The sequence below is a fragment of the Arachis stenosperma genome, chromosome 4 (assembly GCF_014773155.1).
Source record: "Arachis stenosperma cultivar V10309 chromosome 4, arast.V10309.gnm1.PFL2, whole genome shotgun sequence".
Lineage (NCBI taxonomy): Eukaryota > Viridiplantae > Streptophyta > Magnoliopsida > Fabales > Fabaceae > Arachis > Arachis stenosperma.
The window spans coordinates 105,750,020-105,777,545 of record NC_080380.1 but is presented as its reverse complement, the minus strand read 5'-3'; the positions used below and the strand labels follow the sequence as shown (position 1 = coordinate 105,777,545).

Below are 27,526 nucleotides of genomic sequence, written 5' to 3'. Positions count from 1 at the left end.
ATGCTTCCTTCCTTGCTCCCTTTGATCCATGCCTAGCCTATTTCAATCCTGGAATCACTAGCAAACACATCAAGGTATCTTATGGAATCAAGGAGGAATTAGAATTCATCAAAATAAGGCTTAAAAAGCATATTTTTACACTTAAGCACAAATACGGGAGAGATTACAAAACCATGCTAATTCATAGGCTAAATGCGAGAAAAGGTCATCAAAATACTCTAATTTCAATACAAGATAAACCCTAAAAATAGGGTTTATCAACCTCCCCACACTTAAACCTTAGCATGTCCTCATGCTAAAATAAGAAGGAACTAAGGGGTATGACATTTATTTAAATGCACTAAACTATATGAACCTATCTAAATGCAACTACCTAAAGTGAATGCAAATGCTTAGTTCAAACAAATCAACTCCCAAGAGAACATGTGTAAGCACAAGAGCTAGGGCAATAGGAATCAAAGCCAAACTACAATTGTATTGAATTATCAAAAAAGAGTTCAAGCTTGCAAGAATATAGATAATATGGGTGAACACATGTAATTGAACTTTTGAACCCTCACCGGATGTGTATCCGCTCTATTCACTCAAGTGTTTAAGGGTTAATTCACTCAATTCTCTTCTAATCATGCTTTCCAAAATTTGATTTTCTTCTAACAATCAACACCTATTCAATGCATGCATACATTTATCATGAGGTCCTATTTATAGAGAACTAGTAGCTTAGGGTTTACAAAAATGAGTAAATGACGTAAAAATCCACTTCTGGGCCCACTTGGTGTGTGCTTGGGCTGAGCATTGAAGCTTCCATGTGTAGAGACTTTTCTTGGAGTTAAACGCCAGCTTTTGTGCTAGTTTGGGCGTTTAACTCCCACTTCTGTGCCAGTTCCGGCGGTAAACGCCGGGAATTCTTGAGCGGATTGAGAATGCCGGTTTGGGCCATCAAAGCTCGGGCAAAGTATGAGCTATTATATATTGCTGGAAAGCCCTGGATGTCTACTTTCCAACGCAATTGAGAGCGCGCCAATTGGACGTCTGTAGCTCCAGAAAATCCACTTCGAGTGCGGGGAGGTCAGAATCCAACAGTATCTGCAGTCCTTTTTCAGCCTCTGGATCAGATTTTTGCTCAGGTCCCTCAATTTCAGCCAGAAAATACCTGAAATCACAGAATAACACACAAACTTATAGTAAAGTCCAGAAAAGTGAATTTTAAATAAAAACTAATAAAAATATAATAAAAACTAACTAAAATATACTAAAAATATACTAAAAATGATGCCAAAAAGCGTATAAATTATCCGCTCATCACAACACCAAACTTAAATTGTTGCTTGTCCCCAAGCAACTGAAAATCAAATAGGATAAAAAGAAGATAATATACTATAAACTCCGGACTATCAATGAAACTTAGCTCCAATTAGATGAGCGGGACTTGTAGCTTTTTGCCTCTGAACAGTTTTGGCATCTCACTTTATTCTTTGAGGTTCAGAATGATTGGCATCTATAGGAACTCAGAATTCAGATAGTGTTATTGATTCTCCTAGTATAGTATGTTGATTCTTGAACACAGCTACTTTATGAGTCTTGGCCGTGGCCCAAAGCACTCTGTTTTCCAATATTACCACCGGATACATCCATGCCACAGACACATAACTGGGTGAACCTTTTCAGATTGTGACTCAGCTTTGCTAGAGTCCCCAATTAGAGGTGTCCAGGGTTTTTAAGCACACTCTTTTTGCTTTGGATCACAACTTTAACCGCTCAGTCTCAAGTTTTCACTTGACACCTTCATGATGCATGGAAACTTGTCTCTTAACAAATTTCCCAATGGCAAGTGTACCGAATTGTCGTCAAGTAAAAACTCACTATAGAGTGAGGTCGAATCCCACATAGATTGATTGATCAAGCAACTTTAATTAGAGGAATGTTCTAGTTGAGCGAACCAGAATTTGATTTGAGATTTGCAGAGAATTTAAATTACGAAAAAGTAAATAGCAGAAAAAGTAAATGCTAGAAATAAAGAGCTGAATGTAAATGGCGGAAGGTAAATAGGAGAATCTTAAATGGGAATGGGAGAAATGCTCATAAAAGTAAATGGAAAAAATTAAAGAGAATGGGTAAGATCAGAAATGGGGAGTTCATTGGGCTTAGGAGATGTTGCATTCTCCAGATCAAATTCATTTTCATCTCTTCCTCAATCAATGCATTCATTGATCTCCTTGGCAATCTTAAGTGATCGAATTCCAATTCCTTGGTAATCCAGTCTTTCAAATCTTGATCAATAGCCAATTCCTTGGTCAATTGCTCATGAGAAGAGATAAAGTATGGTCACTGATTATACCACATGCATTCCCAAATCAAGTGTTGGTAGGATTATAGTCACATATCCATCCAAACCCAATTTGGTCCAGCATGAGAAAGCATTTCTAGCATGATCTCTTCATTCCTCTTCCAAGGCTCCGAAGAGATCCAAGTATGAATAGTTTCTTTTCCAAGATAACTACCCAATTGGATGAAGATTGAAAGCTTTCTAGTAAAATCAAGAGAAAAGATAGAAGAAGAAGAATGAAAACTAATATTGATCCATCAAATTGCAGCAGAGCTCCCTAACCCAATGAAATGGGTTTAGTTGTTCATAGCTCTGGAAAATGAAAACAAAAATGGAGAATACATCATGAAAGTAAAACTAAAAGTTGCAGAGAAAGTAAAATACAGAGAGTAGTTCTATGCCCAAGGCTCCTAAAGTTTCCAACCCCCAATCAATTCAAAGCTACTCCTATATATACTATTCTTCTAATCTTCTAGTTGGCTCTTCAAATCTTGGGTGTGGGCCTCTGAATCTTGAGTTTGAAGCAGTTATCCTCTTTATTGGGCTTAGCTTTGCTTGCAGAGAGAAAATGTAAAGTAGGCAGGTGATGACAAGTCATCTTAGCCTAGTTTCACTAGTCTTTTTCTTTTGTTTTCACTTGAATTATGCACTTTCTTGAGGCTTAAGCAAGCCAATTTAGGTAGATTTTCATGCTTCCTTTGATTGAATCAACCATAGATAAATTAATGCAATTTCATGAGGTTTGATGCCATAATTGGTGCATATTAGGATAGAATGATCATCTCATGATTTCAAGCATAGCTTTGATTTGTTTGGTTGATTTATGATAGGTGAAGAAAGCTTGGAAAAGGATTGAAGTGAGAAGGAATGGCTAGAAGCTAAGAGAAGACAATGAATCAAGTGAAATTGAACCAGGAATAAATGAAGTTGGAGTTGAAGTTAGCCCTCAAACGTTGGCACAAACTTTTGGACTTGAAGTTAGCCTCAACGTTAGCCCCCTAACATGGAGGCTAACGTTGGAAGCTAAAAATTCCTCCCAGGGTGCACCAAGTTAGCGCCAACGTTAGCCCCCTAACTTGGAGGCTAACGTTGGCATGAGAAATTCTCCCCAGGGTATGCCAACGTTTGCGCCAACGTTAGCCCCCTAACTTGGAGGCTAACGTTGGCATTTGAATTGTTCTCCAGGGTGTGCAACGTTTGCGCCAACGTTAGCCCCCTAACTTGGAGGCTAACGTTGGCGCCACTCCAACACAAAGCAAGGCCAACGTTAGGGTCAAAGTTAGCCCCCTAACGTTGGCACCAACGTGAATGGCAGGAGGAGATGTTTGCTGCTAGAAAAAGTTGGCCTCAAAGTTAGCCCCCTAACTTTGAGGCTAACTTTAAACCCAACTTTGCAAAACTCACATCCGGTTTAATTGGTTCACTTGGGTTTCTCTCCAAGCTTCAAGAGCAATCAACCAAGGCCTCTTTCAACCCAATTCCATCAAGAGTAAAGGCCCAATTCAAGGCTTGAAGATCAATTGAAGAAAGTGTATAAATAGGCTTAGATTCAATTTATTCAGAGAGTTCCCTTTTTAGAATTTTTCATAGAGCTTTCCTTTTATTTTTCATTTACAGAGAGTGATCTTTAGTTTCTTAGTTTGGGGAAGGAGAATTCCATTCTCTTCCTCTTAGTTTTAATTGCTTTCAATTTGAATTACACTTGTCTTGGATCTTGGGTAGGAGAATTGAAGGAATTCTGTTTCAATCTCACCTTGGATCTTGTTTACTTTCACTGCAAATTGAATTTCCATTTCTGCTACTTGCTTTCTCATTTAATTCCCTGCAATTTACAATTCCTTTTCGATTGTTCTTGTTGGATCTAGGAAGGCATTGAGATCTAGACTCAGTTTTCTAGTCTCTGGGACCTGAGATCTAAATTTACCATTTCAATTTTCTGTTTCTTACTTTAATTGTTCATTTACTTGTCCGTTTGAATTTAATTCAATTCCAATTCCCATTTACTCTTCTGTTTGATGCAATTTACTTTTTCTTTGTTCAATTCCTGCAAATCCAAGTCCCAATCCCCTTTACATTTCAAGCCATTTATAATTTCTTGTCATTTAAGATTCTTGCAATTTACATTTCTTGCAATCTAAGTTTCTGCCATTTAATTTCTTGTTCTTTAAGATTCGGCACTTTAATTATTGTTCTCTTTACTTTCAATGCAAATTTAACTTCTGCAACTCAATCAACCAAATCTTGATTCGCTTGACTAATTCAACCACTAAACTAAAATTGCTCAATCCTTCAATCCCTGTGGGATCGACCTCACTCCCGTGAGTTTTTATTACTTGATGTGACCCGGTGCACTTGCCGGTTAGATTGGTGTTGTTTTTGGGAGAGATTCAATTCCTCAACCAAAATAATTCCCATCAAGTTTTTGGCGCCGTTGCCGGGGATTGATTAGATTGACAATGATTAAGTGAGGTGGTTATTTAGATCAAGCACTTTTTCTTAATTTTTGATTAACCCACTAACTGTTTGACTTTTTGCTTAAACTAACTAAACCTTCAATTTAGCAGTAGATTGAAGTATCATTGGTGTGTACATTTCTTATGATATGCTTGTATGTCAGGTACACGAAGAACCACACTAAACCTTCATGAACAAGATGAGAGGACCCTCAGGAGGTTAAGGAGAGCTGAAAGAGGGAAAAATATTGTTGGAGAAGAGGAATCAGAAGAAGAATTTCATGAGATGGAGGAACATTCAACTAATCCACCAGGAGGAGCAGAGAACAACAATGGCAATCCACCTCAGAGGAGAGTTTTGGCTTCCTATACCTTTGCCAATCCTAGACATTGTGGAAGCAGCATCTTGGCTCCAAATGTCAATGCAAACAATTTTGAACTTAAGCCACAACTCATCACTTTGGTTCAGAATAATTGCTCTTTTGGTGGAGGATCACTTGAAGACCCACATCAACACTTATCCACCTTCCTGAGGATATGCAACACTGTCAAAACTAATGGAGTACCTCCTGACAGCTACAAATTGATGCTATTCCCATTCTCTCTCAGGGATAAGGCTACTCAATGGTTGGAATCATTTCCAAGAGACAGCATCAACAATTGGGATGACTTGGTAACCAAATTCCTTGCCAAGTTTTATCCACCACAGAGAGTTATAAGGTTGAAGGCCGAGGTACAAACATTCACACAAATGGAAAATGAGCCCATCTATGAGGCATGGGAGAGGTACAAGGCTCTAGTCAGAAAGTGCCCTTCCAACATGTTCAATGAATGGGAGAAGCTGCAAAACTTCTATGAAGGCTTAACACTGAAGTCTCAGGAATCCTTGGATCACTCAGCTGGAGGTTCCTTGCAACTCATGAAAACTGCAGAGGAGGCTCAAGAACTTATTGATATGGTGGCCAACAACCAATACTTCTTTACTCATCAAAGAAGTCGCCAACCATCACAGAGAAGAGGAGTAATGGAGCTAGAAGGAGTAGATTCAATCCTGGCTCAAAACAAATTAATGCAGCAGCAAATTCAACAACAATTTGAGCAAATGACCAAGAGGATTGACAACCTTCAAGTTGCAGCAGTCAACACTAGCCAACCATCAGGCACATGGGGACAAAATGAAGAAGTTCAAGAAGAGCAACAGTAAGAACAAGTTCAGTACATGCACTCTAATCCAAATGAAGTCTATGGTGATACATACAACCCCTCATGGAAGAATCACCCCAACCTCAGATGGGGAGATACTCACAACCAAAACCAACAACCATGGCAGAGAAACACAAACCAAAACAACCCAAGACACAATCAAAATTTCAACCAGCAGCAAACCAACCAAAATACCTATAGAAAACCTCAAAACAATTACCCCAACCTCAACCAATACCAATCCACTAATCAAAATTCCTATCATCCACCAACCACAGCTCATAACCCACCACAAGCACCACCTGAACCCCACAGAATCACCAACTTGGAAACCATGATAGAAAAAATGATGAAACTCCAAGAAATGACCAACAAAAACCATGAGGCCTCCATAAAGAACCTAGAAAGGCAGATCGGGCAAATCTCTAAGCAAATGTCTGTTGAGAGACCTTCAAGCTCACTGCCTAGTGACACAATCCCAAATCCCAAGGAGGAATGCAAGGCAATCCAATTGAGAAGTGGGAGAATATTGATGAGCAACAATGAAACTACAAAGAAACAAAAAGAGAGCATCAAAGAACCAACAGAGGATGAGAAGCAAACAAAAGCAGATCAAGCTAAGGAGCAAGTTGTGGTGCCAACCAAAAGCAATGAGAAACTCAAAGAACAGGAGAACCAGCCACATAGCTCAAAGGAAAAGACTCAAGGACAGCAGCAAATCGAAAAGAGCATCACACCTCCATTGCCATATCCTCAAAGATTCAACAAAGAGGTTAAGGATCAACATTTTCACAAATTCCTTGAGACCTTCAAGAAGCTGGAAATCAATATCCCTCTAGCTGAAGCACTTGAGCAAATGCCTTTGTATGCCAAGTTCTTGAAGGACCTTATCAATAAGAAGAGAAGTTGGCTTGAGAAGGAAACCATATTACTAACCGAAGAATGCAGTGCTGTGATTCAGCGGGGTATTCCCCCAAAACTCAAGGATCCGGGGGGCTTTGTAGTGTCATGCACCATTGGAAAAATAATTCTCAACAAAGCCCTCTGTGACCTTGGTGCCAGCATCAATTTAATGCCTCTCTCAATGATGAGAAGACTTGATATAGAAGAACTTAAACCCACCAGGATGTCTTTAGTTATGGCTGACAGATCCATTAAGACACCCAATGGAATTGTGGAAAATCTGTTGGTAAAGATTGGGGAATTTATCTTCCCAGCAGATTTTGTGGTTTTGGATACTGAAAAAGAAGGAAGTGACTCAATCATTTTGGGGAGGCCATTTTTATACACAGCAAGAGCCATCATCGATGTAGAAAAAGGAGAAATGGTCTTCAGGGTCCATGATGAACAAATGATCATAAATGTTTTCAAGTCAATGCAAAATAGCCCTGAGCAAGAGGATTATGTAAAAGTGGATATGATAGAGAGTTTGGTGGAAGAAATGCTGGAAGAAAGTTCTCAAGAACAAGAAGGAGATCAAAGTGCAATAGAAGAACAAGTAGCCGAGATCGTCATAAGCAAAGAGGTGAAACCCGGCAAGAAAGAAGAGGTGCAAAAGCAAGAACTGAAGCCATTACCCTCTCATCTCAAATATGCATTTCTTGGCACTTCAGAAAGCCTCCCAGTGATCATCAACTCGTCTTTGACAAAGAAAGAAGAAGGAGAGCTTCTTGATGTTCTCAGAACTCACAAGGATGCCTTAGGATGGACCATTGATGACCTAAAAGGCATCAGCCCCACAGTATGCATGCATAAGATTCTTTTGGAGGACAATTCCAAAGCAGTGATTCAACCTCAGAGAAGACTCAACCCTGCAATGAAGGAGGTCGTCCAGAAGGAAGTGATGAAATTATGGAATGCAGGAATCATATACCCTATTTCCGATAGCTCGTGGATAAGCCCAGTCCAAATGGTACCAAAGAAAGGAGGGATGACAGTCATTATTAATGAGAAAAGTGAACTCATTCCGACTAGAACTGTGACAGGGTGGAGGATGTGTATTGACTATAGAAGGCTGAATGATGCCACACGCAAAGATCATTTCCCACTTCCATTCATTGATCAAATGCTCAAAAGGTTGGCTGGCCATGCTTATTATTGTTTCTTGGATGGATATTCTGGGTATAATCAGATAGTGGTGGACCCAAAGGACCAAGAAAAGACTTCATTCACATGCCCAGTTGGAGTTTTTGCTTATAGAAGAATGCCATTCGGATTGTGCAATGCCCCAGCTACTTTTCAAAGGTGTATGCTTTCCATTTTCTCAGATATGGTTGAAAAATTCTTAGAGGTTTTTATGGATGACTTCTCTGTCTTTGGTGATAGTTTCAATACTTGCTTAAACCATCTAACTCTTGTCTTGAAACGATGCCAAGAAACTAATTTGGTTTTAAACTGGGAGAAGTGCCATTTTATGGTACCCGAGGGGATTGTTCTTGGTCATAAAGTTTCAAGAAAAGGGATAGAGGTTGATAAGGCAAAGGTTGAGATAATAGAAAAACTCCCTCCACCAACTAATGTGAAATCTGTTAGAAGTTTCTTGGGGCATGCAGGATTTTATAGAAGGTTTATCAAAGATTTTTCTAAAATAGCCAAACCTTTGAGCAACCTTTTGATGATTGATCAACCTTTTGTTTTTGATAAAGAGTGCCAGCATGCTTTTGAAACTTTAAAACAGAAACTCACAACAGCACCAATTATCACACCTCCGGATTGGAATTTGCCATTTGAACTCATGTGTGATGCAAGTGAGATTGCCATTGGTGCTGTACTTGGACAGAAGAAGGGAAACTTGCATCATGTCATATATTATGCAAGTAAAGTATTGAATGAAGCTCAAAAAAATTACACTACAACAGAGAAGGAATTGTTGGCTGTAGTCTATGCATTTGATAAGTTTAGATCATACTTGATAGGATCTAAAGTTGTGGTTTATACTGATCATGCTGCTCTCAAGTATTTGATGACAAAACAGGATGCCAAACCAAGACTCATCAGGTGGATTCTACTCTTACAAGAATTTGACATTGAGGTAAGGGACAGGAAAGGTACCGAAAATCTAGTTGCTGATCATTTGTCAAGGCTGCCACGAGAAACAATCCAAAAGGCTTCATTACCTGTGAATGAAAGCTTCCCAGATGAACATCTTATGCTGATCCAACAAACACCATGGTTTGCCGATATAGCTAACTACAAAGTGGGAAGGAAGATACCTCAAGAATTCACTAAGCAACAAGTGAAGAAGCTGATCAATGAAGCAAGGAAGTTCTTGTGGGATGAACCTTATTTGTTCAAAAGATGTTCTGATGGAATAATTAGAAGATGTGTCCCTGAGAGTGAAATGCAAGATATATTGTGGCATTGCCATGGCTCTACATACGGCGGACACTTTGGTCCAGAAAGAACAGCAGCAAAGATACTACAAAGTGGGTTCTATTGGCCAACCATCTTCAAAGATGCCAGGGAGTTTGTCCACCAATGTAATGAATGCCAAAGAGCAGGAGGATACACAAAAAGGAATGAGATGCCACAGAACTTCATTTTGGAAGTAGAATTGTTTGATCTATGGGGCATTGATTTCATGGGACCCTTTCCCCCCTCTTATTCATTCAAATATATCTTGGTAGCAGTGGAATATGTTTCAAAATGGGTGGAAGCCATAGCCACAACTACCTGTGATGCACAAATTGTTCTTCAATTCCTAAAGAAGCACATCTTTACTAGATTTGGAGTACCCAAGAGTCTCATCAGTGATGGAGGTGGTCATTTTTGCAATAGACAAATGGAGAAACTTCTCCACAAATATGGAGTTATTCATAAAGTAGCCACACCATATCATCCTCAAACTAATGGACAGGCAGAATTAGCAAATAGGGAACTGAAGAAGATCCTAGAAAAGACAGTTGGTAGCACAAGAAAGGATTGGGCTAGGAAGTTGGAAGATGCACTTTGGGCATACCGAACAGCCTTCAAAACTCCCATTGGGAAATCCCCATTTCAATTGCTATATGGCAAATCTTGTCATCTCCCTGTAGAGCTTGAGCACAAAGCCTTTTGGGCCACCAAACTTCTAAATCTGGATTCTGAAGCAGCAGGAGAAAAAAGATTGTTGCAGCTGAATGAGCTAGATGAGTTTAGGCTAGAAGCCTATGAAAGTGCCAAGATATACAAGGAAAAAGCTAAAAGATGGCATGACAGGAAGATTTTGAAGAAAGAGTTCAAACCTGGACAACAAGTTCTCTTGTATAACTCACGGCTCAAGATATTCCCTGGCAAGCTTAAGTCTAAGTGGACAGGTCCATACTTGGTGACTAAGGTGTTTCCTTATGGGAGTATTGAATTGCTAGATGAAGCAACAAAGAATCGGTTTACAGCAAATGGCCATAGAGCTAAGCTGTACCTAGGGGGGCAATGGAACAAAGAAACAGAGGTCCAGAGCCTAAACCCTCCTTGAAGCAAAAACAGAAGAGGTCAAGCTAATGACAATAAAAGAGCGCTTGTTGGGAGGCAACCCAACCTGAGGTAGTTATCTTTTTCGTAGCATTTTCAATAAAAAGGTTGAATAATTGGCATGTATCGCAAGGAGCTAAGTTTGGTGTTCCACACCAAAACAAATTAAGAGAGAATGAAGCATTCTAAGTTTGGTGTTCCACCAAAATCTCACTTAAAAACACATTCTTACTTCCTGCACAAAGCTAGCTCTAAGCAATCAGACAAATCATTCAACCATTTAATTGCTTTCTAGTTTTAGTTTTATAAACCTTAGCAAGGACACAAGATTTTACATATAGTTAATCTGTTGCATCAAAGGAAGTGGCAAGGAATTAAGTTTGGTGTTCCCACACCAAATTAAATCCAAAAGCCACATTCAATTCATGCATACTAACCAATCACCTAAGGGCTTGAGAAGCAAGCAACTTTTGAGATTTGTGCAGGAAACTAACCACCATTTAAAGACATTATGCATCATAACTCAAAAGGGGCACAACAGAAGGAAGGACAAAAGAACTGCAAACCAATAGGTTGTATCTATACTTAACTCTTGCTGTTGAAAAATGCTTTGACTTGTGTCTTGCTAAAGTGTTCATTGAGTTCAGACAGAGTCAAATTTATCTTAAAATAAGTAAGCTAGTTTAAGTTGTGCTTGTGTGTTTACTTTCACTTGACTAAGAGCATGTTCTGTCCCCTGCATCTTTAATTCAATAAAAGAAGTGTTTGATTGAGAAATGAGATAGTTCTCTGTTAGAAAGAAGTAGAATAATAGTAAGTGGTGGTATGTGTGTGATTGTATAAAAACTCACTTTTAGTGAATAAAGGGCTAGGATATCTTTTTCTAAGAATAGAGTGATCTACTGTCTATGAATCTCAATAAGAAAATCCTTGGTTCAAAAGAAAAATAAAAAGAAAGAAGGAAAAAAAAGATAGCCAAAAGATGGCAGAATCAAAGAAAACAAAAAAAAAGGAAACAAAGCTGGACACCAATAGCTTGAACCTTAAAAATATATGCCTATGGTGTCTATGTATTAGGATCTGCTTGGACTACTAAGCTCTTTGGAGTGCTTCAACACTCGGTGACTTGGATTAACTAATCCGGGATCATCAGCTGAAAATCCACTATCAAGAGCAACCTAACTACAAGGCATTTAGTAACCAAAAAGGTGCTGGGCATCAATGTTTAAAGGGAAAGGTGAGCCAAGTGTCCATGGTGAATAATGTGTCAAGTATAAAGAAAAGAAAATGAACTTGCTACACATGACACTCAAATAAAGCTTTGAACAAAGTAATAGCCAAGGATAAAGGAATAATGAGAGGTCATAGCAGTATGATACTTGAAGCTTGAAGGAGACTTTCTAAAGCCTAAGAATCAATAAGAAGTGAGTATGTGCATATCAACATAAAATCCCATGAACTATCAATAACATTCTGCTAGCATGAACATCTTTTTCCAATTCATTCTTTCTTCCTAATAATTTATTTCTTGCTTGGGGACAAGCAAGCTTTAAGTTTGGTGTTGTGATGACAAGTCATCTTAGCCTAGTTTCACTAGTCTTTTTCTTTTGTTTTCACTTGAATTATGCACTTTCTTGAGGCTTAAGCAAGCCAATTTAGGTAGATTTTCATGCTTCCTTTGATTGAATCAACCATAGATAAATTAATGCAATTTCATGAGGTTTGATGCCATAATTGGTGCATATTAGGATAGAATGATCATCTCATGATTTCAAGCATAGCTTTGATTTGTTTGGTTGATTTATGATAGGTGAAGAAAGCTTGGAAAAGGATTGAAGTGAGAAGGAATGGCTAGAAGCTAAGAGAAGACAATGAATCAAGTGAAATTGAACCAGGAATAAATGAAGTTGGAGTTGAAGTTAGCCCTCAAACGTTGGCAGAAACTTTTGGACTTGAAGTTAGCCTCAACGTTAGCCCCCTAACTTGGAGGCTAACGTTGGAAGCTAAAAATTCCTCCCAGGGTGCACCAAGTTAGCGCCAACGTTAGCCCCCTAACTTGGAGGCTAACGTTGGCATGAGAAATTCTCCCCAGGGTGTGCCAACGTTTGCGCCAACGTTAGCCCCCTAACTTGGAGGCTAACGTTGGCATTTGAATTGTTCTCCAGGGTGTGCAACGTTTGCGCCAACGTTAGCCCCCTAACTTGGAGGCTAACGTTGGCGCCACTCCAACACAAAGCAAGGCCAACGTTAGGGTCAAAGTTAGCCCCCTAACGTTGGCACCAACGTGAATGGCAGGAGGAGATGTTTGCTGCTAGAAAAAGTTGGCCTCAAAGTTAGCCCCCTAACTTTGAGGCTAACTTTAAACCCAACTTTGCAAAACTCACATCCGGTTCAATTGGTTCACTTGGGTTTCTCTCCAAGCTTCAAGAGCAATCAACCAAGGCCTCTTTCAACCCAATTCCATCAAGAGTAAAGGCCCAATTCAAGGCTTGAAGATCAATTGAAGAAAGTGTATAAATAGGCTTAGATTCAATTTATTCAGAGAGTTCCCTTTTTAGAATTTTTCATAGAGCTTTCCTTTTATTTTTCATTTACAGAGAGTGATCTTTAGTTTCTTAGTTTGGGGAAGGAGAATTCCATTCTCTTCCTCTTAGTTTTAATTGCTTTCAATTTGAATTACACTTGTCTTGGATCTTGGGTAGGAGAATTGAAGGAATTCTGTTTCAATCTCACCTTGGATCTTGTTTACTTTCACTGCAAATTGAATTTCCATTTCTGCTACTTGCTTTCTCATTTAATTCCCTGCAATTTACAATTCCTTTTCGATTGTTCTTGTTGGATCTAGGAAGGCATTGAGATCTAGACTCAGTTTTCTAGTCTCTGGGACCTGAGATCTAAATTTACCATTTCAATTTTCTGTTTCTTACTTTAATTGTTCATTTACTTGTCCGTTTGAATTTAATTCAATTCCAATTCCCATTTACTCTTCTGTTTGATGCAATTTACTTTTTCTTTATTCAATTCCTGCAAATCCAAGTCCCAATCCCCTTTACATTTCAAGCCATTTACAATTTCTTGTCATTTAAGATTCTTGCAATTTACATTTCTTGCAATCTAAGTTTCTGCCATTTAATTTCTTGTTCTTTAAGATTCGGCACTTTAATTATTGTTCTCTTTACTTTCAATGCAAATTTAACTTCTGCAACTCAATCAACCAAATCTTGATTCGCTTGACTAATTCAACCACTAAACTAAAATTGCTCAATCCTTCAATCCCTGTGGGATCGACCTCACTCCCGTGAGTTTTTATTACTTGATGCGACCCGGTGCACTTGCCGGTTAGATTGGTGTTGTTTTTGGGAGAGATTCAATTCCTCAACCAAAATAATTCCCATCAGCAGGGACTTTGCCTCAGGGCGTTAGTGGTGTCAACATTAAGTGAAAGTGTGGGTTCGAGAACGTTAGTGACAATCACCTTTTTCACTAACGTTCCTAACCGAAATATGATCACGTTGACTTCAACATTAGTGGCACTAACGTGACCACTAACGTTGCCTCTTGGTCCTTCGCATACGTTATTGGGACTCACCTTTCCCAATAACGTGGTGAGTCACCCCTTCTCCTTACGTTAGAAGCCACGTTAACCTAGTTAACGTGGCTTCTAACGTAGCAATGCCAATTCTTCGAGAACGTTAGTGACACTTACCTTTGTCACTAACGTTCCAATGTGCCCCTACTTCCCACGTTAGAGTCCACGTTAACTAAGTTAACGTGGCTTCTAACGTAGTCATGCTAGCCATCTCCAACGTTAGTGACAAAGGTGAGTGTCACTAACGTTGGCTCATCATCTCTTTATCCACGTTAGCTTCCACGTTAACAAAGTTAACGTGGAAGTTAACGTTGCTCATGGTGGCTCTTGGTGGTTCACCCCAACGTTAGTAACAAAGGTAAGTGTCACTAACGTTGGTGACCAATTGCTCTCTCCATGTTAGCTTCCACGTTAACTAAGTTAACGTGGGAGTTAACGTGGCTCATGGAGGCTTGGCCAATGTTAGTGACAAAGGTGAATGTCACTAACATTGGCTACTCTTTTGCTTCTTAACGTTAGAGTCCACGTTAACTAAGTTAACGTAGCAACTAACGTGGCCAATTATGAGCTTGGTCCAATGTTAGTGACAAAGGAGAGTGTCACTAACGTTGGCCTTATTGTCTTCTTCCACTTTAGATTTCACGTTAACTTAGTTAACGTGACTCTTAACGTGGGCTGTGATGGCTTCGATGGTGTTATTAGCGATTACCTTTCTCACTAACTTTGCAAGCTAGCTCCCATTCCACATTAGAGGTCACGTTAGTTGAACTAACGTGAATGCTAACGTGGTTCTTCTTTGCTTCCTTTGTCCTGAAATCAAGCAGCAAAGTGCATCAAAGTTCTAATCCAAGTCATGAGACATGCATCATTCAATTTGTCATACAATTCATGCAAAATTCTCATGAAATCATGTAAAGTGTACAATGTATACTTGAATCAAGATGTAAGTGAATATCCACCCAAAACTAGCTTATTTCTTAAGAAAATGCATGAAACTACCCTAAAAATAGTAAAGAAAGGTCAGTGAAACTGGCTAAAATGCCCTGGCATCACAACACCAAACTTAAAGCTTGCTTATCCCTAAGCAAGTACTGGAACAAGAGAATGATGAATGGAATTCCAAGAGACATAAGTCATTCTTTTGGAAGTCATGTCCCTGGTTTTATGGTGGTTTCATGCATAGCAACTTAGGTTCATTCCTTCACTGGCTTCCAGACCTTTATCATGTCCTAGAATACTTACTTGATTGCATCCCATGAGGCTTTTATTCATTGATCCTTTTGTTGTCATTTCAGGGCTTATTTGTGTTCTTAGGCTAAGTGCTCTGTAAGGGGGCAACTCTTTAGAATAAGCTTTTAGCCAACACTCCCGAACCAGTTGGTTCAAGGTGCTAGGTGTTGAAACACCCCTAAGGACTTACTTCCTCAAGTCTCTCCCCCATAAATACACACCACAGGCACATGGTTTGTTTATTTTCTTTCCTTGAGGTCTTGGTGTCCAGCACCTCTTTGGGCTACTAAGTGTTCTGTAGTAGAGATTGCTCTTGATAGTGGACTTTCAGCTGATAATCTTGGGTTAGTTAACCCAAGTTACCAGGTGATAAAGCACCCCTGAGAGCTTAGTAATCCAAGCAGATCCTTGGTACAAGAACACCACAGACACATTCATCAAGAATCAAACCCTTGGTGCCTAGCCTCTTTTCTTGCTATTTTTCTTTTATTCTTCAACTTTGATTGTTCTTTCCCTTTTTCTTATTAGGATCTTGTTATTTAGTTAGTCTCATGGGGTGTGTTCAAAGCATAGGATTCAGGACAGATAGTTATCTTCCCACCTTGTTGGTGAACCAACTTAGCTAACTTATGATTACACCACAAACTTAGGAACTTACCCTATAGTATGAACTCCACTCTGGTCCTTTATAAAACACTCATTCTCTTTTCATTTGATTAAAAAGGACAAGCATACAATTAAGTAAGGAAAAGATGCAGTGACATTCAGACTAGCAAACATAGACCTAATCAACGAAAAGTTTAAGAGACAGATTTAAAAAAAAAAAGATTCAAACTATCATGGAAGCATGTTCTATTTCATACAAGATCTTCCTTATTTAAAGCATAGAAAAAGATGGACTAAAGAAGGAACTCCACCACCTTTTACTCATGTGGATGCCCATGCTCCCCTCCTTGTTTGTCTTCTTTTTGTCCTCTTGCATTTCCTCGTATCCGTGCCAATCTTGCTTGCTTCCAATCCTCAAGTGCCTTCCTCACTGATTCATGACTCTCTACCACCCTTTGTCTTTCTTCTCGTGCTAATTCATCCTTCACTTCTTCATACCTTGCGATTCCCGGATGCAATATAGGCAGCTGTCCTACTAAGTATCCGAGCCTGGCTTGAGTGGTTATACAATGCCCAGTCTCGCTCATGTAAACTCCTTCTGCAAATGCTCTTTACTCGTCCAATAGTTCTGCTTGTTCTATTTGTTTTTGATGCATCTCTTGTATGTGTGCACCTTGATGTTCTTGGATGTTGATTAGATTCTGGATGGATTCTTGTTGTTCATTTTGCCTTTGTTCTATCCTATGGAAGGTTTCACTCCATTGTTGTCCTTGACTCAGTTGCTGCTCCATAGTTTACTTTTGCCACTCCCCTTGTTGAGTCATCCATCTTGAGAGTGATTCCTCTTGTTGCCCCATCATCTGCAGTTGAAGCTCTTTCTGTGCTCCTTGGCTTTCCAAATATTGTCTAGATAGGCCATCAATGGCTTCCTGTAGTTGGTGCATATCCAAAATGGCTGGTGCTTGCCCCTCTAAGAGTTGTCCTTCTACTACTTGAGGGACTGGCCTCTTCCTTTGCTTCCGTTGAGGCAGGGGAGATGTGGCAGCATGCATCCGTCAAACGGTTATTGGAATGCCTTTTTTTATCCACACGGGGTCCTCATCTTCAAACACCACCCCAGCTTTGTTGCATAGTCGGTAAATAGTGCTGGGGTAACCCAACTTTCCTCTTGAGTCGCTTTTCTCTGCCATTTTTCTAATGCCTGCGGCTATAAGTTCATGAACCTTTATCTCTCCTCCCTTGAGTATACAGTGCACCATTGTGGCTCTCTTGAGATTCACCTCCGAATTGTTCCCTGCTGGGAGGATGGATCTCCTTACTATTTCGAACCACCCTTTTGCTTCTGGAGTGAGGTCTCCTCTCTTGATGAACCTTGGTCTCCTATCCGCATATCTTTCCCAGTCAGCGCCTGGTACATAAATATCTTGCACAATCTGGTCATAATTGGGGCTGTTGTCCATTCTTGAATGATAACTCTCCTCTTCGAACGGTATGGACCGTAGCTTTAATGCCCTCATGACACTCATGGGACTGAAATCCACAGTCTTTCCCCTTACAAAGCTTGTATAGGACTCATCTGCCTTATCATATCGGACCGCATTTTCATAGAATTCTCTTATAAGATTTGCATTTACCTTAACAACCGGATCAGTGAGGAGCTCCCATCTTCTCTTTTCTACCGTCTTTGTGATCTCTGGGCACTCAGTTTTTCTGATTTGAAATCCAAGTTCATAAATTATTTCCTTATCAACCATCCACCCGTACTGCAACGCATGGTGAAAGCTTCTAAATTTCTTTTCATCATACAGGCATTGCTCCATAGGTTCCTTTCCCTTTCTTCTTTTAGAGCTTGGAGATGCCATTATTGGGAGTTAATGTGTGATGGTGGTGAAGTTTGAGGACAGATAATGACTATTGGCGAGGTTGAAATAGAGTGGGAGAGGGTATTTTTGATGCTGAGTTCTGAGAAGGAGAAGCACAAAAGAGGGGAATTTGAATTGTGAAAGGGGTATGGAGGGAGAACTACTTATATAGGGAAGTGGTGGGCAAATGAAGGGTTTGGATAGATGTTGTGAGTGTGAGATGGACGGATGGGGTTTAGCATGGAGAAATGACAAAGATCATCAACTTTATGAGGGAGTTTGTTCGGTCTTCAATGGTCCCATCCTTTTCAATGTTGCATGGCAACATTTTCCAATGCATCCCCCCTTGAGGCATGTGTGTAGTTGATGAGCGGATAATTTGTACGCTTTTTGGCATTGTTTTTAGTATGTTTTTAGTAGTTTTAGTTAGTTTTTAGTATACTTCTTATTAGTTTTTAGTTAAAATTCACTTTTCTGGACTTTACTATGAGTTTGTGTGTTTTTCTGTGATTTCAGGTATTTTCTGGCTGAAATTGAGGGACCTGAGCAAAAATCTGATTCAGAGACTGAAAAGGACTGCAGATGCTGTTGGATTCTGACCTCCCTGCACTCGAAGTGGATTTTCTGGAGCTACAGAAGCCCAATTGGCACACTCTCAACGGCGTTGGAAAGTAGACATCCTGAGCTTTCCAGCAATATATGATAGTCCATACTTTGCCCAAGATTTGATGGCCCAAACCGGCTTTCAAAGTCACCTTCAGAATTCCCAGCGTTAAACGCTGGAACTGGCACCAAAGTGGGAGTTAAACGCCCAAACTGGCACAAAAGCTGGCGTCTAACTCCAAGAGAAGTCTCTACACGAAAATGCTTCATTGCTCAGCCCAAGCACACACCAAGTGGGCCCAGAAGTGGATTTTTATGTCATTTACTCATCTCTGTACACCCTAGGCTACTAGTTCTCTATATATAGGACCTTTTACTATTGTATTTAGAATCTTCTGATCTTGGGAATCGTTTGATCTTTAGATCTTTTGATCATTGGGAGGCTGGCCATTCGGCCATGCCTAGACCTTGTTCTTATGTATTTTCAACGGTGGAGTTTCTACACACCATAGATTAAGGTGTGGAGCTCTGCTGTACCTTGAGTATTAATGCAATTACTATTGTTCTTCTATTCAATTCCGCTTGTTCTTATTCCAAGATATTCATTCGTACTCAAGAACTTGATGAATGTGATGATTATGTGACGCTCATCATCATTCTCACTTATGAACAAGTGACTGACAACCACTTCTGTTCTACAAGCAAACAAGGCTCTAATGTTTATCTCTTGGATTCCTGATACACGACGCATGGTTGATCGCCTGACAACCGAGCGCTCGCCTGACAAACGAGCCAGCCATTCCGTGAGATCAGAGTCTTCGTGGTATAGGCAAGAACTAATGGCGGCATTCAAGAGAATCCGGAAGGTCTAACCTTGTCTGTGGTATTCTGAGTAGGATTCAATGATTGAATGACTGTGACGTGCTTCAAACTCCTGAGGGCGGGGCGTTAGTGACAGACGCAAAAGAATCACTGGATTCTATTCCGGCCTGATTGAGAACCGACAGATGGATAGCCGTGCCGTGACAGGGTGCGTTGAACATTTCCAATGAGAGGATGGGAGGTAGCCACTAACAACGGTGAAACCCTTGCATAAGCTTGCCATGGAAAGGAGTAAGAAGGATTGGATGAAGACAGTAGGAAAGCAGAGAGACGGAAGGGACAAAGCATCTCCATTCGCTTATCTGAAGCTCTCACCAATGATATACATAAGTATCTCTATCTTTATCATTATGTTTCATTCATCATCTATACCCATTTGAGTCTGCCTGACTAAGATTTACAAGGTGACCATAGCTTGCTTCATACCAACAATCTCCGTGGGATCGACCCTTACTCGCGTAAGGTTTATTACTTGGATGACCCAGTGCACTTGCTGGTTAGTTGTGCGAAGTTGTAGTGATCACGATTTCATGCACCAAGTTTTTGGCGCCGTTGCCGGGGATTGTTTTGTGTATGGACAACTGATGGTTCATCTTGTTGCTTAGATTAGGTATTTTTCAGAGTTCTTAAGAATGAATTCTAGTGTTTCAAGGTGATGATCTTATCATCACCAAAGCTGATTGATTCTCATCAATTTAGCTCTTGAATGCAATGTCCTGCTGAAGCTTGGCTAGCTATGTCTAATTCCTTTAGACTAAAGCTTTAGACTAACATTGCATGATTCCTGGAATTCTCATTAAGAATTTTGATACCTTTATTTTCTTTTTCACTTAATTTTCGAAAAATCCAAAAAAATTACAAAATCATAAAAACCAAAAATATTTCTTGTTTAAGTCTAAGTGTCTCATTTTAAGTATGGTGTCAATTGCATGTTTCTGTTCTTCTTGCATTTTTCGAATTTATGCATGTGTCTTCATTAATCTTCAAGTTGTTCTTGATGATTTTCTTGTTTTGATCTTTGAATTCTATTGACTTGAGTATTTCTGTTGTTTGTCATATGCATTCTCATTTTGTTAGTGTCAGTAGTATACAAACTGCTAAGTTTGGTGTCTTGCATGCATTGTTATTTGCATTTTGATTATTCCTCATTATTAAAAATCTAAAAATATTTTTAATTTGTGTCTTTTCAAGTCAATAATACAGAGAATTGAAGATTCAGAACATACAGCAGAGGAATTACACAGAAAAAGCTGGGCGTTCAAAACGCCCAGTGAAGAAGGACAGACTGGCGTTTAAACGCCAGCCAGGGTGCCTGGTTGGGCGTTTAACTCCCAAAAAGGTAGTGCATTGGGCGTTAAACGCCAGAATGTGCACCATTCTGGGCGTTTAACGCCAGGATGGCACACAAGGGAAGATTCTGTTTTTAATGCAAATTTTTTTTCAAGTTTTCAAAGTTTTTCAAAATCAAATCTTTTTCAAATCAAATATTTTCAATCAAATGTTTTCAAAATCAATTTCTTTCCTTTTTCAAAAATACTTGCTATCAATTAATGATTTGATTCAACATTTCAAGTATGTTGCCTTTTCTGTTGAGAAAGGTTTAATGTTTGAATCATATCTTTTCTTGTTAGCCAAGTCATTAATTTTAAAAACAAATCTTTTTAAAATTGTTTTCAAATCATATCTTTTCAATCATATATTTTTAAAAGCACAACTTTTCAATCATATCTTTTTAATCACATCTTTTTCAAAATGATTTTCAATCATATCTTTTTAAATTCTAATTTCAAAATCTTTTTCAAAAATTACTTGATTTCTTTCCCACTCTTGGTTTTCGAAAATCAATTAAAGTTTTTCAAAATGTTTTTAAAATCTTTTTAACTTAATTTTCGAAATTTCTTCCCCTCTTCTCACATCCTTCTATTTATGGAGTACCACTCCTCCTCAATGCACAATTCAAACTCTATCTAACTAAGTTCAAATTCTTCTCCTTCTTCCTTCTATTTTTCTTCTTCTCTGACACCTCAAGGAATCTCTATACTGTGACATAGAGGATTCCACATTTTCTTGTTCTCTTCTCTTTCATATGAGCAGGAACAAAGACAAAAGCATTCTTGTTGAAGCTGACCCTGAACCTGAAAGGACCTTGAAGCGAAAGCTAAGAGAAGCTAAGGCACAACTCTCTGTAGAGGACCTAACCGAATTCTTCAAAGAAGAAGAACACATGGCAGCTGAAAACAACAACAATGCCAACAATGCAAGGAAGGTGCTTGGTGACTTTACTGCACCTACTCCTGACTTCTATGGGAGAAGCATCTCTATCCCTGCCATTGTAGCAAACAACTTTGAGCTTAAGCCTCAATTAGTTTCTCTAATGCAACAGAATTGCAAGTTCCATGGACTTCCATTGGAAGATCCTCATCAGTTTTTAGCTGAATTCTTACAAATCTGTGACACTGTCAAGACTAATGGGGTTGACCCTGAGGTCTACAGACTAATGCTATTCCCTTTTGCTGTAAGAGACAGAGCTAGGACATGGTTGGACTCACAACCTAAAGAAAGCCTGGACTCATGGGAAAAGCTAGTCAATGCCTTCTTGGCAAAGTTCTTTCCACCTCAAAAATTGAGTAAGCTTAGAGTGGAAGTCCAAATCTTCAGACAGAAGGAAGGAGAATCCCTCTATGAAGCTTGGGAAAGATACAAACAATTAATCAGAAAATGTCCTTCAGACATGCTTTCTGAATGGAGCATCATAGGTATTTTCTATGATGGTCTCTCTGAACTATCCAAGATGTCTTTGGATAGCTCTGCTGGAGGATCTCTTCATCTGAAGAAGACGCCTACAGAAGCTCAAGAACTAATTGAAATGGTTGCAAATAACCAATTCATGTACACTTCTGAAAGGAATCCTGTGAACAATGGGACAAATCAGAAGAAAGGAGTTCTTGAGATTGATACTCTGAATGCCATTCTGGCTCAGAACAAGATATTGACTCAGCAAGTCAATATGATTTCTCAAAGTCTGTCTGGAATGCAAAATGCACCAAGCAGTACTAAGGATGCTTCATCTGAAGAAGAAGCCTATGATCCTGAGAACCCTTCAATGGAAGAGGTGACAAATGAGATGAGGGAAGGCTAACCTTGCCAAGGTAGAAGACTTGTCCGCCACCTTATAAAGTTCTTGGGCTATAACCTCATGAACTTCCACTTCTTCTCTTATCATGATGCTATGGATCATGATGGCTCGGTCTAGAGTAACTTCGGACCGGTTACTAGTGGGAATGATTGAGCGTTGAATAAACTCCAACCATCCTCTAGCCACGGGTTTGAGGTCATGCCTTCTCAATTGAACCGGCTTCCCTCTTGAATCTCTTTTTCATTGGGCACCCTCTTCACAAATGTCAGTGAGGACTTGGTCCAACCTTTGATCAAAGTTGACCCTTCTAGTGTAAGGATGTTCATCTCCTTGCATCAGAGGCAAGTTGAATGCCAACCTCACATTTTCCGGACTAAAATCCAAGTATTTCCCCCGAACCATAGTAAGCCAATTCTTTGGATCCGGGTTCACACTTTGATCATGGTTCTTGGTGATCCATGCATTGGCATAGAACTCTTGAACCATTAAGATTCCGACTTGTTGAATGGGGTTGGTAAGAACTTCCCAACCTCTTCTTCGGATCTCATGTCGGATCTCCGGATATTCACTCTTTTTGAGTGAAAAAGGGACCTCGGGGATCACCTTCTTCAAGGCCACAACTTCATAGAAGTGGTCTTGATGCACCCTTGAGATGAATCTCTCCATCTCCCATGACTCGGAGGTGGAAGCTTTTGCCTTCTCTTTCCTCTTTCTAGAGGTTTCTCCGGCCTTGGATGCCATAAATGGTTATGGAAAAACAAAAAGCAATGCTTTTACCACACCAAACTTAAAAGGTTTGCTCGTCCTCGAGCAAAAGAAGAAAGAAGAGAGTAGAAGAAGAAGAAATGAGGAAGAAGGGAATGGCTTTGTGTTCGGCCAAAGAGGGGGAGAAGTGGTGTTTAGGTTGTGTGAAAATGAAGGGGTGAAGAAGGGTTTATATAGGAGAGGGGGGCTCATGGTTCGGTCATGTATGGGTGGGTTTGGGAGGGAAAGTGGTTTGAATTTGAAAGGTGAGGTAGGTGGGGTTTTATGAAGGATGGATGTGAGTGGTGAAGAGAAAGATGGGTTTTGATAGGTGAAGGGTTTTTGGGGAAGAGGTATTGAGGTGATTGGTGAATGGGTGAAGAAGAAGATAGAGAGTGGTGGGTTGGTGGGGATCCTGTGAGGTCCACAGATCCTGAGGTGTCAAGGAAAAGTCATCCCTACACCAAATGGCATGCAAAATCACGTTTTGAGCCAATTCTGGCGTTAAACGCCGGGCTGGTGCCCATTTCTGGCGTTTAACACCAGGTTCTTGCCCTTTCCTGGCGTTTAACGCCAGTCTGGTGCCCCTTTCTGGCGTTAAACGCCCAGAATGGTGCCAGACTGGGCGTTAAACGCCCAACTGCTAGCCTCACTGGCGTTTAAACGCCAGCAAGTTCTCCTCCAGGGTGTGCTGTTTTTCTTCCTGTTTTTCATTATGTTTTTGCTTTTTCAATTGATTTTGTGACTTCTTATGATCATCAACCTACAAAAAACATAAAATAACAAAGAAAAATAGATAAAATATAATCATTGGGTTGCCTCCCAACAAGCGCTTCTTTAATGTCAGTAGCTTGACAGAGGGCTCTCATGGAGCCTCACAGATACTCAGAGCAATGTTGGAACCTCCCAACACCAAACTTAGAGTTTGAATGTGGGGGTTCAACACCAAACTTAGAGTTTGGTTGTGGCCTCCCAACACCAAACTTAGAGTTTGACTGTGGGGGCTCTGTTTGACTCTGATTTGAGAGAAGCTCTTCATGCTTCCTCTCCATGGTGATAGAGGGATATCCTTGAGCCTTAAACACATAGGATTTGTCATTCACTTGAATGATCAGTTCACCTCCATCAACATCAATCACAGCCTTTGCTGTGGCTAGGAAGGGTCTGCCAATGATGATAGATTCATCCATGCACTTCCCAGTCTCTAGGACTATAAAATCAGCAGGGATGTAATGGTCTTCAATCTTCACCAAAACATCCTCTACAAGTCCATAAGCTTGTTTTCTTGAATTGTCTGCCATCTCTAATGAGATTCTTGCAGTTTGCACCTCAAAGATCCCTAGCTTCTCCATTACAGAGAGAGGCATGAGGTTTACACTTGACCCTAAGTCACACAGAGCCTTCTTGAAGGTCATGGTGCCTATGGTACAAGGTATTGAAAACTTTCCAGGATCTTGTCTCTTTTGAGGTAATTTCTGCCTAGACAAGTCATCCAGTTCTTTGGTGAGCAAAGGAGGTTCGTTCTCCCAAGTCTCATTTCCAAATAACTTGTCATTTAGCTTCATGATTGTTCCAAGGTATTTAGCAACTTACTCTTCAGTGACATACTCATCCTCTTCAGAGGAGGAATACTCATCAGAGCTCATGAATGGCAGAAGTAAGTCCAATGGAATCTCTATGGTCTCATTTTGAGCCTCAGATTCCCATGGTTCCTCATTGGGGAACTCAGTGGAGGCTAGTGCACGCCCATTGAGGTCTTCCTCAGTGGCGTTCACTTCCTCTCCTTCCTCTCCAAATTCGGCCATGCTTATGGCCTTGCACTCTCCTTTTGGGTTTTCTTCTGTATTGCTTGGGAGAGTACTAGGAGGGAGTTCAGTAACTTTCTTGCTCAGCTGTCCCACTTGTGCCTCCAAATTCCTAATGGAGGATCTTGTTTCAGTCATGAAACTTTGAGTGGTTTTGATTAGATCAGAGACCATGGTTGCTAAGTCAGAGGGGTTCTGCTTAGAATTCTCTGTCTGTTGCTGAGAAGATGATGGAAAAGGCTTGCCATTGCTAAACCTGTTTCTTCCACCATTATTGTTATTGAAACCTTGTTGAGGTCTCTCTTGATTCTTCCATGAGAAATTTGGGTGATTTCTCCATGAAGAATTATAGGTGTTTCCATAGGGTTCTCCTAGGTAATTCACCTCTTCCATTGAAGGGTTCTCAGGATCATAAGCTTCTTCTTCAGATGAAGCATCCTTAGTACTGCTTGGTGCATTTTGCATTCCAGACAGACTTTGAGAAATCAAATTGACTTGTTGAGTCAATATCTTGTTCTGAGCCAAAATGGCATTCAGAGCATCAATCTCAAGAACTCATTTCTTCTGACTTGTCCCATTGTTCACATGATTTCTTTCAGAAGTGTACATGAATTGGTTATTTGCAACCATTTCAATTAGCTCTTGAGCTTCTGTAGGCGTCTTCTTCAGATGAAGAGATCCTCCAGCAGAGCTATCCAAAGACATCTTGGATAGTTCAGAGAAACCATCATAGAAAATACCTATGATGCTCCATTCAGAAAGCATGTCAGAAGGACACTTTCTGATCAATTGTTTGTATCTTTCCCAAGCTTCATAGAGGGATTCTCCATCCTTCTGTCTGAAGGTTTGGACTTCCACTCTAAGCTTACTCAATTTTTGAGGTGGAAAGAACTTTGCCAAGAAGGCATTGACTAGCTTTTCCCAAGAGTCCAGGCTTTCTTTAGGTTGTGAGTCCAACCATGTCCTAGCTCTGTCTCTTACAGCAAAAGGGAATAGCATAAGTCTGTAGACCTCAGGGTCAACCCCATTAGTCTTGTCAGTGTCACAGATTTGCAAAAATTCAGCTAAGAACTGATGAGGATCTTCCAATGGAAGTCCATGGAACTTGCAATTCTGTTGCATTAGAGAAACTAATTGAGGCTTAAGCTCAAAGTTGTTTGCTCCAATGGCAGGGATAGAGATGCTTCTCCCATAGAAGTCGGGAGTAGGTGCAGTAAAGTCACCCAGCACCTTCCTTGCATTGTTGTTGTTTTCGGCTGCCATGTGTTCTTCTTCTTTGAAGAATTCGGTTAGGTCCTCTACAGAGAATTGTGCCTTAGCTTCTCTTAGCTTTCGCTTCAAGGTCCTTTCAGGTTCAGGGTCAGCTTCAACAAGAATGCTTTTGTCTTTGCTCCTGCTCATATGAAAGAGAAGAGAACAAGAAAATGTGGAATCCTCTATGTCACAGTATAGAGATTCCTTGAGGTGTCAGAGGAACAGAAAAATAGAAAGAAGAGGTAGAAGAATTCGAACTTAATTAGATAGAGTTCGAATTGTGCATTGAGAAGGAGTGGTACTCCATAAATAGAAGGATGTGGGAAGAGAGGAAGAAATTTTCGAAAATTAAGTGAAATATTTTGAAAACATTTTTGAAAAACTTTAATTGATTTTCGAAAATCAAGAGTGGGAAAGAAATCAAGTAATTTTTGAAAAAGATTTTGAAATTAGAAATCAAAAAGATATGATTAAAAACTGTTTTGAAAAAGATGTGATTAAAAGGATATGATTGAAAAGTTATGGTTTTAAAAAGATATGATTGAAAAGATATGATTTTGAAAACAATTTTAAAAAGATTTGATTTTAAAAATTAATGACTTGGCTAACAAGAAAAGTTATGATTCAGACATTAAACCTTTCTCAACAGAAAAGGCAACATACTTAAAATCTTCAATCAAATCGTTAATTGTTAGCAAGTATCTTTGAAAAAGGAAAGAAATTGATTTTGAAAACATTTGATTGAGAAGATATGATTTGAAAAAGATTTGATTTTGAAAAACTTTGAAAACTTGAAAAAAATTGATTTTGAAAACAAAATCCTCCCCCTTGTGCCATCCTGGCGTTAAACGCCCGGAATGGTGCACATTCTGGCGTTTAACGCCCAATGCACTACCTTTTTGGGCGTTAAACGCCCAACCAGGTACCCTGGCTGGCGTTTAAACGCCAGTCTGTCCTTCTTCACTGGGCGTTTTGAACGCCCAGCTTTTTCTGTGTAATTCCTCTGCTGCATGTTCTGAATCTTCAGTTCCCTGTACTATTGACTTGAAAATAGAACCAAGATCAAATAAACAATGCATGCAAGACACCAAACTTAAAATTAGACACTAGACTCAAACAAGAAACATAAAATATTTTTGGTTTTTATGATTTTTATAAATTTTTTTGTGCTTTTTCGAAAATTATATGAAAATAGAAAATAAAGGTTTCAGAATTCTCAATTTGGATTCCAGGAATCATTGCAATGTTAGTCTAAGACTCCGGTCCAGGAATTAGACATGGCTTCACAGCCAGCCAAGCTTTCAAAGAAAGCTTCGGTCCAAAACACTAGACATGGCCAATGGCCAGCCAAGCCTTAGCAGATCATTGCTCCAATAGCAAGATT

At 39.7% G+C, this 27,526-nt stretch overlaps 2 non-coding genes across 2 annotated transcripts; one reads left to right on the top strand and one right to left on the bottom strand.

Annotated features, from left to right (window-relative positions):
- Nucleotides 1-21,832: 21,832 nt before the first annotated feature.
- On the bottom strand, nt 21,833-21,940 carry LOC130977912 (small nucleolar RNA R71). Its single transcript, XR_009085583.1, has one exon. It is a non-coding gene; the product is annotated as a small nucleolar RNA R71 (small nucleolar RNA).
- A 3,707-nt stretch (nt 21,941-25,647) lies between these two features.
- On the top strand, nt 25,648-25,755 carry LOC130977607 (small nucleolar RNA R71). The gene has a single exon (XR_009085293.1). It is a non-coding gene; the product is annotated as a small nucleolar RNA R71 (small nucleolar RNA).
- Nucleotides 25,756-27,526: the final 1,771 nt, after the last annotated feature.